Raw genomic sequence first — 13,441 nt, forward strand, 5'->3', positions numbered from 1 at the left:
CCAGTGCTTGCAGCGGGATCTCCAGGGCAGCTCCTCGCTCCTGCGGGTGAAAAGCAAACGGCAGCGCAGGGGCCCGCGGCGGCGTCCCGGCGGTGCCCCCCTCGCGGGGCGGCTCCGCGCGTGGAGGACCAAGGCAGCGGCACGGCGAGGGGGACCGGCCCCGGGCCGTGCCGGAGGCCACCAGCGGCTGCCGGTACCCAGTGGCACGCAAAGTCTGCCTCTGCCTGCGCCGGGGGCCGAGGAAGGGACCCCCATCGCCGCCGGCATCCAAGGTCCCCCAGGCCGGAGCGGGGAAGGAGGAGGGAGACAAGCCCCAGGCGAGGGGGCAGCAGGCGCCTTCCCGCAACCAGCACGGCCGAGCTCGCCTGCAGCTCCTCCTCGGCTGCCGCAGCTCCCTAACCGAATATTTCAGGAAAGGTTTATTGCCCCCCACCCCCGCCTCTCCGCCGCTCCGGTTTATTAAAAGGTCTCCGATTTATTCTGTTGCGATAAGGATCTGCCCTCAGGGAATTGCGCCTGCAAGGAAGCATAATCCCTTTTTTTTTTTTTTTTTGCAGCACTGCATTGCTGGAGGAAGGCTTAACCCCTCGCTCTCAGAGTCACCCGTTACTTAACGAAGGAGCAGCACGAGGCCGTGTTTCCTGGCCCGCGCTGGCCGCTCAGGCAGGAAACGGTCTCTTTGGCCGCCCTGCCTTCAAAACGGAGGAGCAAAGGTACGGGGCTTGGCCGGGCTTGTTGCAGCTGGGGACTACGAACCTCCAGCGAATAAAGCAACCGGGAGAAGCGGCGGCGCGGTGCTGGGACGGCTGCTCGCCGGTCCCTGGGGGAGCCATCCTCTCCGGGCAGGAGCTGGCCCGCAGCGAAACCTCCCACCACAGGCGCGTCCCCAGGACGCTTCTGCCTTAAAGAAGCACCCGGCCGGGGGCCGAGCGGCGCGGCGAGGCGCTGCAGCCAGAAACTCGCCTCGTCCGAGCGCCGCAGCGCGGCTCCCCTCTGCCTTGTTGGCCCCGCGGAAGAGGCTGAAAGGCTGCCCCGTTTCGGCTCTTCCTTCTCGGGGCTGGGCAGGGCAGGGGCCGACGGACGCGGGCGCCTGGGAGAGGGGCTGCCGGGGGGAGCCGGCTGGGGACAAGTGAGCTGCCGGCAGGCTGCACTAAGCCCATGAAAGGAAAACGGCAACAAAGCTAGCGACAGGCCTTTCAGGGCGCCCGCCGCTTTTCGTTGCGGAATAACTGAAGAAGATCTGGAGAGGACTTCTTCCTGCCCTTGCCGTTCGGGTCTCAGCATCGGATCCCCGGCCTCAAGCTCTGGAAATAACTGCCTTTCCCTGCTGTACAGCCCCTGAGCTGCCTTTGCAGCTCCAGCGCTAGGCGTGCGGGGGCAACGTTCAGGCTTCGGGCGTGATGACGCTGCACAGCGGCAGTGGCTCCACGTGTAACCAAGACAACTGATCTTTCTCACAACTTTGCCCAATGAAAATAACATTAGGGGACTCTTAGAGAGGGACCCCCCCCCCCCATCTGTGAACCCTTCCTTCCTCCCATATCGTCAGATAAAGAAGCCCCTGCTGGGGATGCAAAATCAGCCCTAGAAAGGGAGTAAATGCCAGCTTTACAATTGTCTCCCATGTGCGTAATGCTGATTTCATGAAATATTCACACATTATTTTCTTCATATGAGCCTGACTCATGCAGTGCCCAGGAAGTTGCATCCTTAATTCTGACATTTTGTAGTCTTTCAGTGATTGACTTAAGAATTCAAATAACATACTTCAAGCATAGAAGGGGTGCTTGCTGTTAAATGCAATTATTGTTGTTCAAATGTAATTATTTTTACCTTATGACTAATTATAAATGGATGTTATTAATGGAAGAACAAAATGTGTTTATCAGGGTTTGAATTCTGCAGTCACTGGGAATAAACACACCAGGTAATGAATTTGGCAATAAAAGGCCAGCCTTAAGCGTAGACCAGATTTAGCACCTCCCTTTCTCATTGTATCATACTTCCTTCCTCCCACTAGTTCAGCCCACTCAAAACCTGTATAATTTCTTCCTATAAAAGGACATGCCTGTTTCTGCTCAGTTCTCTGAAGCATATGCCTTTATTTCCTAACTATGTTCCTCCGTGGGAACTCTCATGATGGGTTTATAGGGAGGGGTCAGAACGGGAGAGCTGAAGAGGTTCCAGTTTGGTGCAGAGCGAGTGGAGGGCGCGAGGTGAAGGAACAAATGCGTCTGCGAACAGGAGAGCAAGCGGAGAGAAACGGGATAATGAGTGGGTGCCTCTGGAGGAAGTAGTGATGGGAAAAAGCAGCACGTGCCCTGGGCAAACAGATCCATAGAAGAACAGGTACTGCTCTTCCCCAGTTTCCCCTTTTACAGATGTACTCAGGAAGGAAAGGAGTGGGAAAGGAGGAACACTCTTTTTCTCACCTATTCAGCTCCCTGATTCTCTCGCTAACTCTGCTGTCCCAACACTTAGCTTTCAAAAAAAGTCTGATTCGCCAACAAACAGAAGATAGTTTGTAGGCAACAAAAAGCGGAATGAGCAGCAATTTTTCTGCAAAACGTCACCACGTAGTTTGGTCATCTCTGCTTTAAATTGCATCTACCTTTTCAAAATGAAGATTTCCAAATCTGAATGGCGCAGGAAATTTTTCAGCAGAGCAATCCTAAGCTCTGGCTTCCTCTGATGAAGGAGGCTTTCTGTGCTTGGAGACCAAAACAACGCTTTTTTTTCCAGCCATACTGCATTCTTGGCTCATTTCTATGACATTCACAAACACCATAAGATTTCCTTCAAAACTCCTACATTCAAAATGTCTTTTTTCTCTGAAATAAATATCAATGATCTATTTCCCCTGCACGTATTATCTTTCGCTTGTCCATATCCCAGCATTTTTGGCTGCCTTTGTTTTTCTTCTTTGGTCTTTTTTGTATTTGCAACATCATTAAATTTAACGTCAAATTACAAATTTAATTTGCTTGCTGCTTTCTCTGTTTTTCCTGTTAACTAAAATGCATCTTACATCTAGGAATTGGGCATCGCATCTCTTGTTACAGTAGTAATAATTTCAAAGAAATAGTTGAAACTTGGTGGTTCCTTGACCTGCTCATGAACTCCAAATATACAGGACCTAACACCACCAGTGCTTTCTAATCTAGCTCCTAATGCTAACCTAACCCAAATGACTCCAAACGTTGATTATAAAATTGCAAAGACTCCACAAAGGTTTAGCTTATACTTGAATACATTTGTAAACTGTTTAAAAGGATTCCTCAACAAATAGTTCCCTAATAGGACAGAGAAGATACTTGCAAGCATCTCAGTGACCTAGCAACCAACCCCTCCATTCTCCTGAAATTCAAGTATAAACTAATGTTGACTAGAAAGGAAATTGAAAGGCCAGATTTTGCAAAAGTGTAAATGTATGCCTAACTAGATACTTCCCTTTTTACGTTTCTGGTTGGTCTCCTAAGTCGTATTGGCACAAATTCTCAGCAGTATTACGGTACCCAAGGAATGGTGATTCCTACGGTGACTAGGGACCTTTCAAAGCCTTGGCCTTCATCCCAGAAACGTTAGTCTAGGGCTGCAGACGCTCCTGCAGAACACATTGCAGTGCCTTTTATCACACCTTTTGTTTACAGTTTAAATTAGCTTTTGTTACATGTGACCTGCCTATAACCAAGTCAATCTGAAATGATTTTGCAAGATTTTGCAAGATGTTTAACTTTTTTTCATTAACGTATAGTTACCGTACTTTTTGTTCATTTCAGTTTTATTTACAATTGTCATCAAGTTCATCCAGTACTATCTATCTTTATGTACTGATGCGGCTTATAGCTCACGCTTTCTTCTCTGCTAAATGTTTACTTTTTTTTTTTTAACATTTGTTCCACTATTTCGCTATGGACTGAATATACATTTCCTAGATGGTAACTTCCAGAATCACTTTTTTTTCACCTACAAAAAATACAGGTGTTCTGTTTAGAGGTATTATTGAATACCTCCCACACTGAAGGTCATACAGCCTTTATTTGCTAAACTCTTTCAGCTTATGAATAACCACAGGCAACTTTGTGTTAACTCCGTAGTGAGCGCGAGTACAGTTCTACTCAACAAGCAAGCCTCACTGCAGCAGTCCTCTTGAAGCAATGAGGTTGTGCCTGAGAGACGCTGAAGAGGTACAAAAGTGTTTAGTCACGTGCAACGGCGTTTCACTTTGGGCAGTGGCTTTTTAAGTCAGCTTGATGTATGGCTGTTACTCCATCACGACCGACACATTATACCTTGGTGCAAATGAGTGCGTTTGTCTGGCCTTCGCAAATACCACAGAAAGTAAGAAAGAACAGCGGGCTGCGTATGTAAAGCCTGTTCCCCCCAGACGTTCATGCGGTTAGAGAAGGGTCCTACGCAGGCGTTTTACAGATTCGGTAACCGAGTTATCACAGCCAAGTCAGCGCGGCACGGATGACAGAATTCAGGGAAGACGCTGAGCCCTGCTAGGGGGAACCTTTAAGAGCGGCTTTGGAAACGTGCCTCCCCCAGTTTCGCCCCTTAAAATAAGCCTTAAAACACGAGTCGCACGGCGCAGCGGCAGCCGGCCCTGAAGACCCGAGAAGCGATGCTCGCTGCCTCGGCAGCTGCCCCTGTAGATGACAAAAAAGCCTCGCTAAAACACGAGGAACGTGCCCAGCGGCCGCGCTCGTCGATGCAGGACCGACCACGGCTTTTTCGGGCCGCTGCCGGACGCAGCAGCGAGGCTGAAGCCCTGCGACGGGGCTCGCCGCTGCCCCCCTGCCCGCTCCCCACCCACCCCGGCCGGCCGCTCCCCCGGCGCCCCTCGGCCGACCAGCGGCCCCCGGCGGCGGGCCCCGGGCGCGACGGGGCCGGCGGCGGCGGCGGCGGCGGCGGCGGCGGGGGGGGGGAAGGGGGAGGGGGCGCCGCCGCAGAGGCCGCAGCCCCCGCGCGCGGCCCGGCGCCGCAGGCAGCGGAGCGGGGCCGGGCCGGACCGGCGGGGCGGGGAAGGGAGGGGCGGGGGCGCCCCGGGGGCGGGGGCCGCTGCTCGCCGCCGCCGCGCCGCCGCGCCCCGCGGGACCGGCGCCCGGCAGCCAACGGCGATCGCGCGCCCGTGCGGCCCACGCGCGAGCGGCGTGTTTCCCTCGCGCAAGGGCGGGGGAGGGGCAGGAAGGGCGTGGCCTAGGCGGAGGGAGCGGAAGTGCGTCGGCGGGCGGCCCCAGCCAATCGGGAGGGCGCCGCTGGCGGGCGTCGCGAGGCAGCTTTGCCCCGGCCGCCACCGCCGCCGCCGCCTGCGCCCCCGCGAGCGCCGCGCACTGAACGCCGCCCGCCGGTACCGGCCGTGCGGGGGCGGCACCGCCGCGCGGCGAGCCGGAGGACGGGGGCGGGGGAGGCAGAGGAGGAGGAGGAGGAAAAAAAAAAAAAAAACCCGGGAGCGGCCCACGTGATGGGCTGTTGCAGCCAATGAAGACGGCAGGAGGTTGCGCGTGGCAGGCGAAGGCCTCCGGAGCTGCGAGCGGGGCGCGTGGGCTGGGGTGTTGCTGGGCGCCCGGCGCCGCGTGGAGCCGGCGGCGGGAGGCAGGTAGGAGTTGGCGGCCGCCTCGGGGCCTTGCCCGCGCGCTCCTGTCCCCTCCCCCCCCCCAGTTTTGAAGTTTTATTCGAGGAGGTGGCGTGAGGTGTGCGCGTCACGTGACCGCGGCGGCCCAATCACACGTGCGCTCTCCGTGCCTCTACGGCCCAGGGGGGCCGCGTTTGAGGCGAGGGGGCCGCGGGCGGGGGTGGCGCTGGGCTGCGGGTGCCCCTCTCTGTCCTCCCGGGCCCCCCCCCCCCGCCGTTTCCTCCGGGGTCGCGGCCGCGGGAGCGCGCGGGTGGGCAACTGGGGGGGGGGGTAAGTGCAGGCGGTCACGTGACGCGGGTCGGTTGGGGGGGGAGGGGGTTAAAGGGGCCGAGCAGCCTCGCGGCTCCGCATCCGGGTGCTGCGGCCCGGAGGGGCCGGGCCGGGCCGGGCCGGGCCGGGCTCCCGCGTCCCGGAGCCATCGCGCTCTCCGGGACCGTCCTCCGACGGAGGCGTGGCTGGTGCGAGCCGTGAGACGGGGTTGGGTTCCCCGCGCCTCGCCCTGCAGGCGGCTCCGTGCCGCCCAGGAGCCCTTTCCCCGGGAGCCGCGCGGGGAAGGAGGAGCAGGGCGGGGGCCTGCCCCAGTGCCTTGGGACGTCCACGCCCCCCTTCCCCCCCCCCCCCCCGCCCCGGCGCCGCTGGGGGCGGGCGGCGGGGCGGGGGGGGGAGGGAGAAGCGGGCGGCCGCAGGGCCCCGCGCCCTCCCTCGCCGTCCCTCCGCCGCGCGCGCTGGAGGCGGGGCGTAACGGCTCGAGGGAGGCGGCCGGCCCGCGGCGGCGCGCGTGCGCCTCGGCACGTCGCGTGAGGCTGCCGGGCGGCCGTTGGGGCCGCGCGGGGGCAGGGGCCGAGCCCGCGCCTCCGCCCCGCCGCCGCCGCTCCCCGCCAGCCCGTGTTTACGCGGCGTCTGGCTCCGTCGCTCCGCGCGCCGCCCGTTATTCTGGTAGTTTCCTGCCTTCCCCTAGTGGAGGTTGAACGCCGCGGAGCCGAGGCCGAGCTAACGTGGCTCCAGAGCCGGCTTCATGTGGCGGGTTTGCGCGTTCAGGGCTGTGGAGCCCGCCGGGGACTGTCACCGCCAGGCCCTGCAGGGCGTTCCCACGGAGGGCCGCCTCATAAATAAACAACAGCGCTTCCTTTGAGCGGTGGTGCACTGCAAGGATTGGGTTCTTCAGTTCTTGGTGGGTTTAGGTGCTAAGGTAGTTAACGGGAAGTTCGACAGGGAACTAAAAGCTGGGAAAGTAACCTTAAGTAGCAATTGGAAGGATAAGGCTTAGCAGGTGTTTCTTCAGCCTGGTAAGAAGAGTGGCTTCCAGCGATGTGGCTTGAGGTTTTTTTGCCTAGTTTCTTAAGACATCAAAGCTTATGCAGTCATGCTATCTTACTGCTCACGCACAACTTCTAAACTTGTGGGTTATCTTTAACCATGCTGGAGAGAGTGAGCCAAAGCGCTGAAGACTTGAAGTTGCTACAGACTTTGAAAACTGAAGTTTGCATAAAGAAGAGGCAAGGTGTGAATTAACTGTACAAAATGGCAATACCAATTCAAGGTGATCTGCCCTGCACAGCCACTCACTGTGATGCTGCAGTATCCTTCCAGTGCCTGCAAGCACAGTTGTTTGTGTGTCTGTACTGAGAATCAGAATGAGGAATTGATTCTGCTAGAAAATGTTTATATGGGTAGTGGTTTTTTTTTTTTAAATGTATGTGTGGGGGAAAAAACCATAGTTTTCAGTTCCAATTGAGATGGGCAGAATTCATTCACAGTGTAGTCCATCTAGCAGTAACTGGCCTTTAGTCATGCGTGCTGGTTGTCTGCTCAGTGTTGGTGCATGTGTTATAGTGTGAGTCATGGGAGGCAAACACACACTGGAGGGAAACCACTGTTAGTTTACTTATGAAGGCACTTATTTGATCACCTACTAGAAAAGAAATTCTTTCTGTTGTAGCTTTTGCTACCTTTTTATTTTAAAAGTGATTTAGTCAATTTGAATGTATGTGGTGGTGTTTGTTGGCTTTTTTTTTTTTTTTTTTTTGCCCAGTTTCCTAAGGGATTGGAAATACAATCCCTTCTTTCTCACAAACCCAGTGAAAAAAGATCTCCACCTAGAGGAATGGGAAAGAGCTCTTGCCTAAGAACAGGCTGTTGTCAGGTTGCTGCTTCATAAACAGCAGAAGATCTACTCAAATTCCGCCATGATACGCAATTAGAAAACAGTTCCATTGGCTGTGATAACAGCAAAGCTTACTTGATGTCTTGTTCTTCCACAATTAGGGATGATATTATTTACTATTTTTTACTGGGTGACTGAAGAACCAAGAGTCTAATGATGGTGGAGTTGCTCTTCTCTTTCCCCAGTAATATGGAGTACCCCTTTCATTGTTGCGTTTTGGCTGGTTTTAGTACCTACGATAAATCCTTGATATGCCTCTTTCTGAACTGGATAAGGAAGAATGATGTAAAAATGATATGGGTGAGAAGGTCTGTCACGAGACGAAGGTAGTCAGAAAAAATGAAGCCCAAACCAGAAAGGCAGTAAGGGACATTAACAGTACAGAAGACAGAAAATGAATGTGGGAGCCAGATAAAATACATCTACAGAAAAAGTATTTGTGTTCATTGCTACAGTCACTATCACCAGAAAAAGCCAATTGGGAAATGGCAAGACTATCACCTAATTACAGTTAAGCAAATACTTGTGATGATGGAATGATGTGCTGTTTTGCTAACTCTTGCAATACAGTGCATTTTGCTAGTATGGTGTGGTCTGCCTGACCACAGGGTAAGTCAGTAATGAAGATCGATGGAGATGGGTTCCAGATTTTAAATCTACCTAGTGCTTTAACTGGTGTTACTCTCCTTTTTACCATGGTCTAAAAGGGGCACAGAGATCTTGCTGGCAGCTATGACTTGATGGACTAGAGCTATAGGTGACTATGTAGGTATGATTGTTGCTATAAAACAGTAACTTTGTGTCCTGAGCTCAGATGAGGTCTTTTTTACTTTCTTGTCTTGTTTTGCCCAGCTTTCTTGTTTGTACCTTCATTTTTTTCTATGCTGTGGACAACACTTTCATCTGAAGATTCATGTACATTGTACAAGTTCTTCATGGTGGCTGTAAAAGGAGTGAAACTCATGAAATTTGTGTTATTCTTCTTGGTTGTGGCTTGCTTTTGCCAGTGTTGTATGGCAGAAAGCACAAAAGTTTGCTGTATGCTTTTATTTTATAACTTTTGGCTTTTGAAGTAATATATTGAAAAAATGTAGCAAGCTTGCATTGAGTGCTTGAGTAGTGGGCATATCAATGACTTGCTGATAGAATATGGGAAGCAATATGCAAAAATGTATTTAAAATGCCTAAATAGTAACATATCGTAGTTACCGATATAGTTTAAAAAAAAAAAAAAAGGTGATTATTTAGAGTGAAAACTGACTTTTCTGCCCTCCACCAAGTGATTCATACTTTATGTAAATAAATTGTATATTTCTATTCTTCAGTCTTCAGTGCTTGGAAAGATCTCTGTATTCCCCCCAAAAGTTTAGGTGACTCCTGGGGGATAGAGAACGACTGCATACTGTACATTGCAGGATCAATGCTATTAAGCAAAATAACTTTATTGGAGGACTGGAAGTTTTGACTCATGTAGGAAAATATTAGCACCGGAGAGCTGAAGCAGGTATTCCTCTTCCCCCCACAAAGTGCTTACCCTGTTCTGCAATAGAAACTGCTGCTCTTGCAAGGATGCGGCTGACAGTTTATGAAGCAGTTCCTGAACTGCTGCTACTTCATCCTAGAATACTCAGGGCCTCAAGTGTTAAGAAGTGAATTTGGACTTAGTATAAACTAGTGCTCTGGGTTGAAAACTGATGCCTTAGAAACTGTCATGCTTGCTGTGGGGATAGTAAGTTCTGTGTGGGGCTGGAGTGGGCAGCTGAGCCGGAGTCAGCTGCTGTTCAGAATGACCTACAAGTTACGTATTTTGGCACATCTGCATCAGCAAGAAAAGCTAGTTTTGGAAAAACTAATTTTTTTGCAAGTTAGTTTCTTACAATAAAATGGCTTTTTTATGTCAGACTTTTTGGCTAGATTCTGTCATCACTTACACCTTAATACTCTTCTTGACATCAGACTATACTTAATTAGTATAACCAAGGGAAGAACTTGCACTACTTTTATATTGTAAATAAAATATTGTAAACTTTTTAGTAGATTTAGACTGGGATTCTGCTACCCAAGCTTAGGAGTCCAGTGCCATTTTAGTGCTCTAGGTTATTTAAGACATCTGTGAACAGCAGACAAATTCAGCTCTAGAAGGCTGATGTTCTTCTGGAGTAGCAGTTGGAGACCAGTTGGATGACTAGTGATGTAGAAAATGGAATGATACGCCTTTGTTCAGGCAGCTTAATCCAACTCATAGTTTCAGAATTAACAGATTTCTTGTGGTGTGCTACTGTGCTAATGATTCTCCGAAGTGGCTAAAGAAAGGTGGTGTTTTTTTTGGTTACTCTTTTTCTAGTTTTAACTTTACACAACATATTTGACTGTGTTTGTTATTTTTAGCTAGTGAGTTTGTGAACTGAAAGCTTCCTCTATACTCCAGTAGTACTCCAGGAGTAATGCCTCTCAAGGTATACCATCTGACAGAAGTGTCCTGTTGTAGCTCTACTTGGTAGTAGAGATCTTTTTTTTTTCAAACCAAAAAGGAGATTGCTAACTAAAAATACAATCTCCACCTCTTTCATGTTCTCCACAGGTTTTCAGCTATGTCTGCAACATATGTTGCTCTTCCACATAGAGATTTTCAGCAAAGCCTGGGCCTTGTGACCCTCCAGCTGATGATCTGTTACTGACTCTCTTTTTTGAGGTAGGTTAGAAATACCAGTTTTTGAAGGACTCGGCTTTTTTCTAGAACTCTAACTAGCAACTTTGTGGACTATTGGTTGACGCCTAAGTTGCAGGCGGCAACTTTCTTGTACTGTGTAGGCTTAGAATTTGCACTTTTTGCTTGCAGGCACTACTGAAGGAAGGAATTACGATTTGCTAGATACCACTGGGAAATACAATTTGTAGAGACTGTAGGTCATGCTTTCAGGGTGCTGCAAAGCAGGGAGTATGTCTGAAAGGAGCATTTAGGGGGAAGAGGGAATACTTTTAGGTAGTAAACTTCAGAGTTTCAAAAACAACCATCACTTCACTAGTTACTGTAGGGTAGCTCCACTGATCATGGAGGGTAATATTCAGTTGGTATGAAACAGTTCATTTCTGTACTACCCAATGATGTTTAGCACAAACAAGGCTATCAGTGCAAACTGATATTTGTACAGATTAAATTGGAATGTAGCTCTTTAGTGGGTGTGTGTGTTTTTTTTTTTTTTTTTTGCTATGAACTGCTCAGAACTATAGAAAAATGTCAATTGGGAGGAACCTCAGCAAGTCATTGTCAAACTTCCTCAAAGCAAGACTGCCTTCAAAGTTAAATGAGACTGCTCTGGCTTCTACTGGTGAAGCTGTTCTGTTGATAAACTAGAGGTTCCACTTCTGTGCAGGCAAGGTTTTCTACTTGATTTAGGCCAAACAGTAGCAAAAACCTTGGCAATGTCTACTGCCTGGTGTTGCTTCTCCATTATCATTGGAACATGTAGCTCGTGGGCCACAAGCATGTCACTTTCTGCTATTTGATTTTGCTCAGCTGCCCTTGGTGGTACTAATAGCTGCCTTCTGGGGGAGGAAAAAAAAAAGGAAGAAAAAAAAAAAAGACATCCAGAAGTAAGAAACCTGAAAATTAGAAGAACTTTATTTTTGGAGAAAATAGGACAGCACAGAGAACATACCAAGGAAAGAGCAAACTTGAGAGCGAACAAAAAATGTTTCAGATATGCTTGCAGGATTCCTAGTAATTGACTAGGAATCCTTTGACTAGGATTACAGTACCTAGTCAAAGTGAACTAAAAAGTTACAGGTTGAATTATAATAGAGTTATAACTAAACTGGAATTTTTTTATAACTAAACTGGAATGCTTTCTTGGTTCCTTTCTTCCTCTTGCTTTCGTATAGCAAATGGGAAGTAGTTGGTTGTTATCCACTGCATACTAGGTAAGAAAGAGCTTTTCTTGTGCTGAGGTATTTTAGAAACTTGTGAGAGAGAATGGCCATGTGAAGGTATTTCAAAGACTATCTGAATGTGACCCATAACAAAAAGAATAACATCTCTCTGATATTCATATTTCCTCCCCTCTTAACTCCTCACTTCTGTCCCCACTTCCAAATGTGATGTTATACATGTTTGTGGTGCCTCTCCCCCCTGCACTTCCCCGGGACGATATCAAGTATATGAGGCTAAAGCCTTCCTGTCATCTCTATAAACTGCTAAAAGTACCACAATCACAATCTGATATGTTCTTTCATACTTGGAGAATTTTGTATTTAAGCAGCTTCTCTGTTCAGTGAGTGGGTTTAATCTTCAGTTTTTCCAGCCTGAGTCCATTCTTCTAGTTAAAAGGGAAAATAGTCCATGATTTTCTGCTACAAGCATACCTATGTCTGTAAGTTTTTCAACAATATACCTATGTTACTGTTTTGATGCATATTTTTCAAGAGTCTGAAAAACTTTTTTTTTTTTTTTTTAACTTAAGTGCTTTTGGGATGATCTCCCATAGCATAAATTTCTGATGCCAGTAAACCTTCAAAGGAGTGCTGGCCTTTGTAATACTGCTGGTTTTGACAATTTTCTGCTTTGTAACAGCAAAGACACAACTGTGCTGGTTAAACAGAGGAGCAGCCTTAATGAAGTTACGGTTCATCGTAGAGTGTAATCAGTACAAAATTCTGGTGTGCTGAGGACTCTGGAGTTTGTTCATTTCAATGCCTTGATTTTTTGGCACCAGTGTGTGAACATCTCTCCTTTGACCGTGGATGTAGTATTGTAAAATAAATAACCCTAACAGAAAGAGGGGGTAATCCAATTGGTATTTACCTGCAACCATACTGCATTTTGACATGAATTTCATTAGTATTCCCAGTTCTGTGTTACTGGGCCTATTCTCAGAAGCACCTGATTTAGAAAATGTAATAGTAATTCCTTTAACATGTGTAAGCGACCCCCGTTGTAGGGGATGGCTTGGAACAGTGTTTGTGTAGATGCCGAGTACAGGAAAACTGTAAGACCTAGGCTATGTTAAGCCAAGTTTTGTTTTTTATCTAGTTTGCCTAACCTCCATGGCATGATGGTCCTTCTTCAGCACTCGGGTAACTTAGGGCATGGTTTTGACAAGTTTATATTAGTTGTCTGAAGGTCATGTGGCACTTGTTAAGCTGTGGTGTTGTAGGGTCAAATTCTGACTCGTGCATTAGACTATTCTGTGGAACCTTGTGCAGAGCACTGGAGACTGATGCTGTTCCCTGCAGCGAGTGCAGTGTAGCCATGCTCAAGTTGCAAGTCTTGGGCTTTTGTCTTGTCCAAGTCACTTGGACTTGTGTCTTCTGTGCAGAAAAGAAAATTTGTGTTTTCTGAAAAAAACAAGCAAATAGAGACGCAGCCTCTGCCGCGGAGATGGCCACGCAAATGCTTTTCCTAGGTCTTGGGTCCGTCCGGGCGGGGGGGGGGGGTAGTGTCCGTTAACGCTTCCTGAGGGCCGTTGCGCGCAGGCTGCGGGGGAGCCCAGGGCTTCCTGGGTCTGCGGGAGGAGCCGGCCGGGGCCGGGGCCGGGCCGGGCCGGGAGCGGGGCGCGCCGGGGCTGCCCAGCCCGGGCGGGCGCTCCGTGCGCAGCGCGGGCGCGGAGCGCATCCTCCCGGCGCCGCTGCACGGCCGTCGC

General features: G+C 49.8%; 1 protein-coding gene across 1 annotated transcript in view; it reads left to right on the forward strand.

Moving 5' to 3' along the window:
• Nucleotides 1–5,372: 5,372 nt before the first annotated feature.
• Nucleotides 5,373–13,441, forward strand: part of MGA (MAX dimerization protein MGA) — a 65,323-nt gene continuing 57,254 nt past the window's right edge. Inside the window, exon 1 of the mRNA XM_068945949.1 lies at nt 5,373–5,602. The gene's annotated coding sequence lies outside the window, so the exon portion shown is untranslated. The remainder of the gene's footprint in view (nt 5,603–13,441) is intronic.

This window comes from Struthio camelus, chromosome 5 (assembly GCF_040807025.1).
Source record: "Struthio camelus isolate bStrCam1 chromosome 5, bStrCam1.hap1, whole genome shotgun sequence".
Taxonomy (NCBI): Eukaryota; Metazoa; Chordata; class Aves; order Struthioniformes; family Struthionidae; genus Struthio; species Struthio camelus.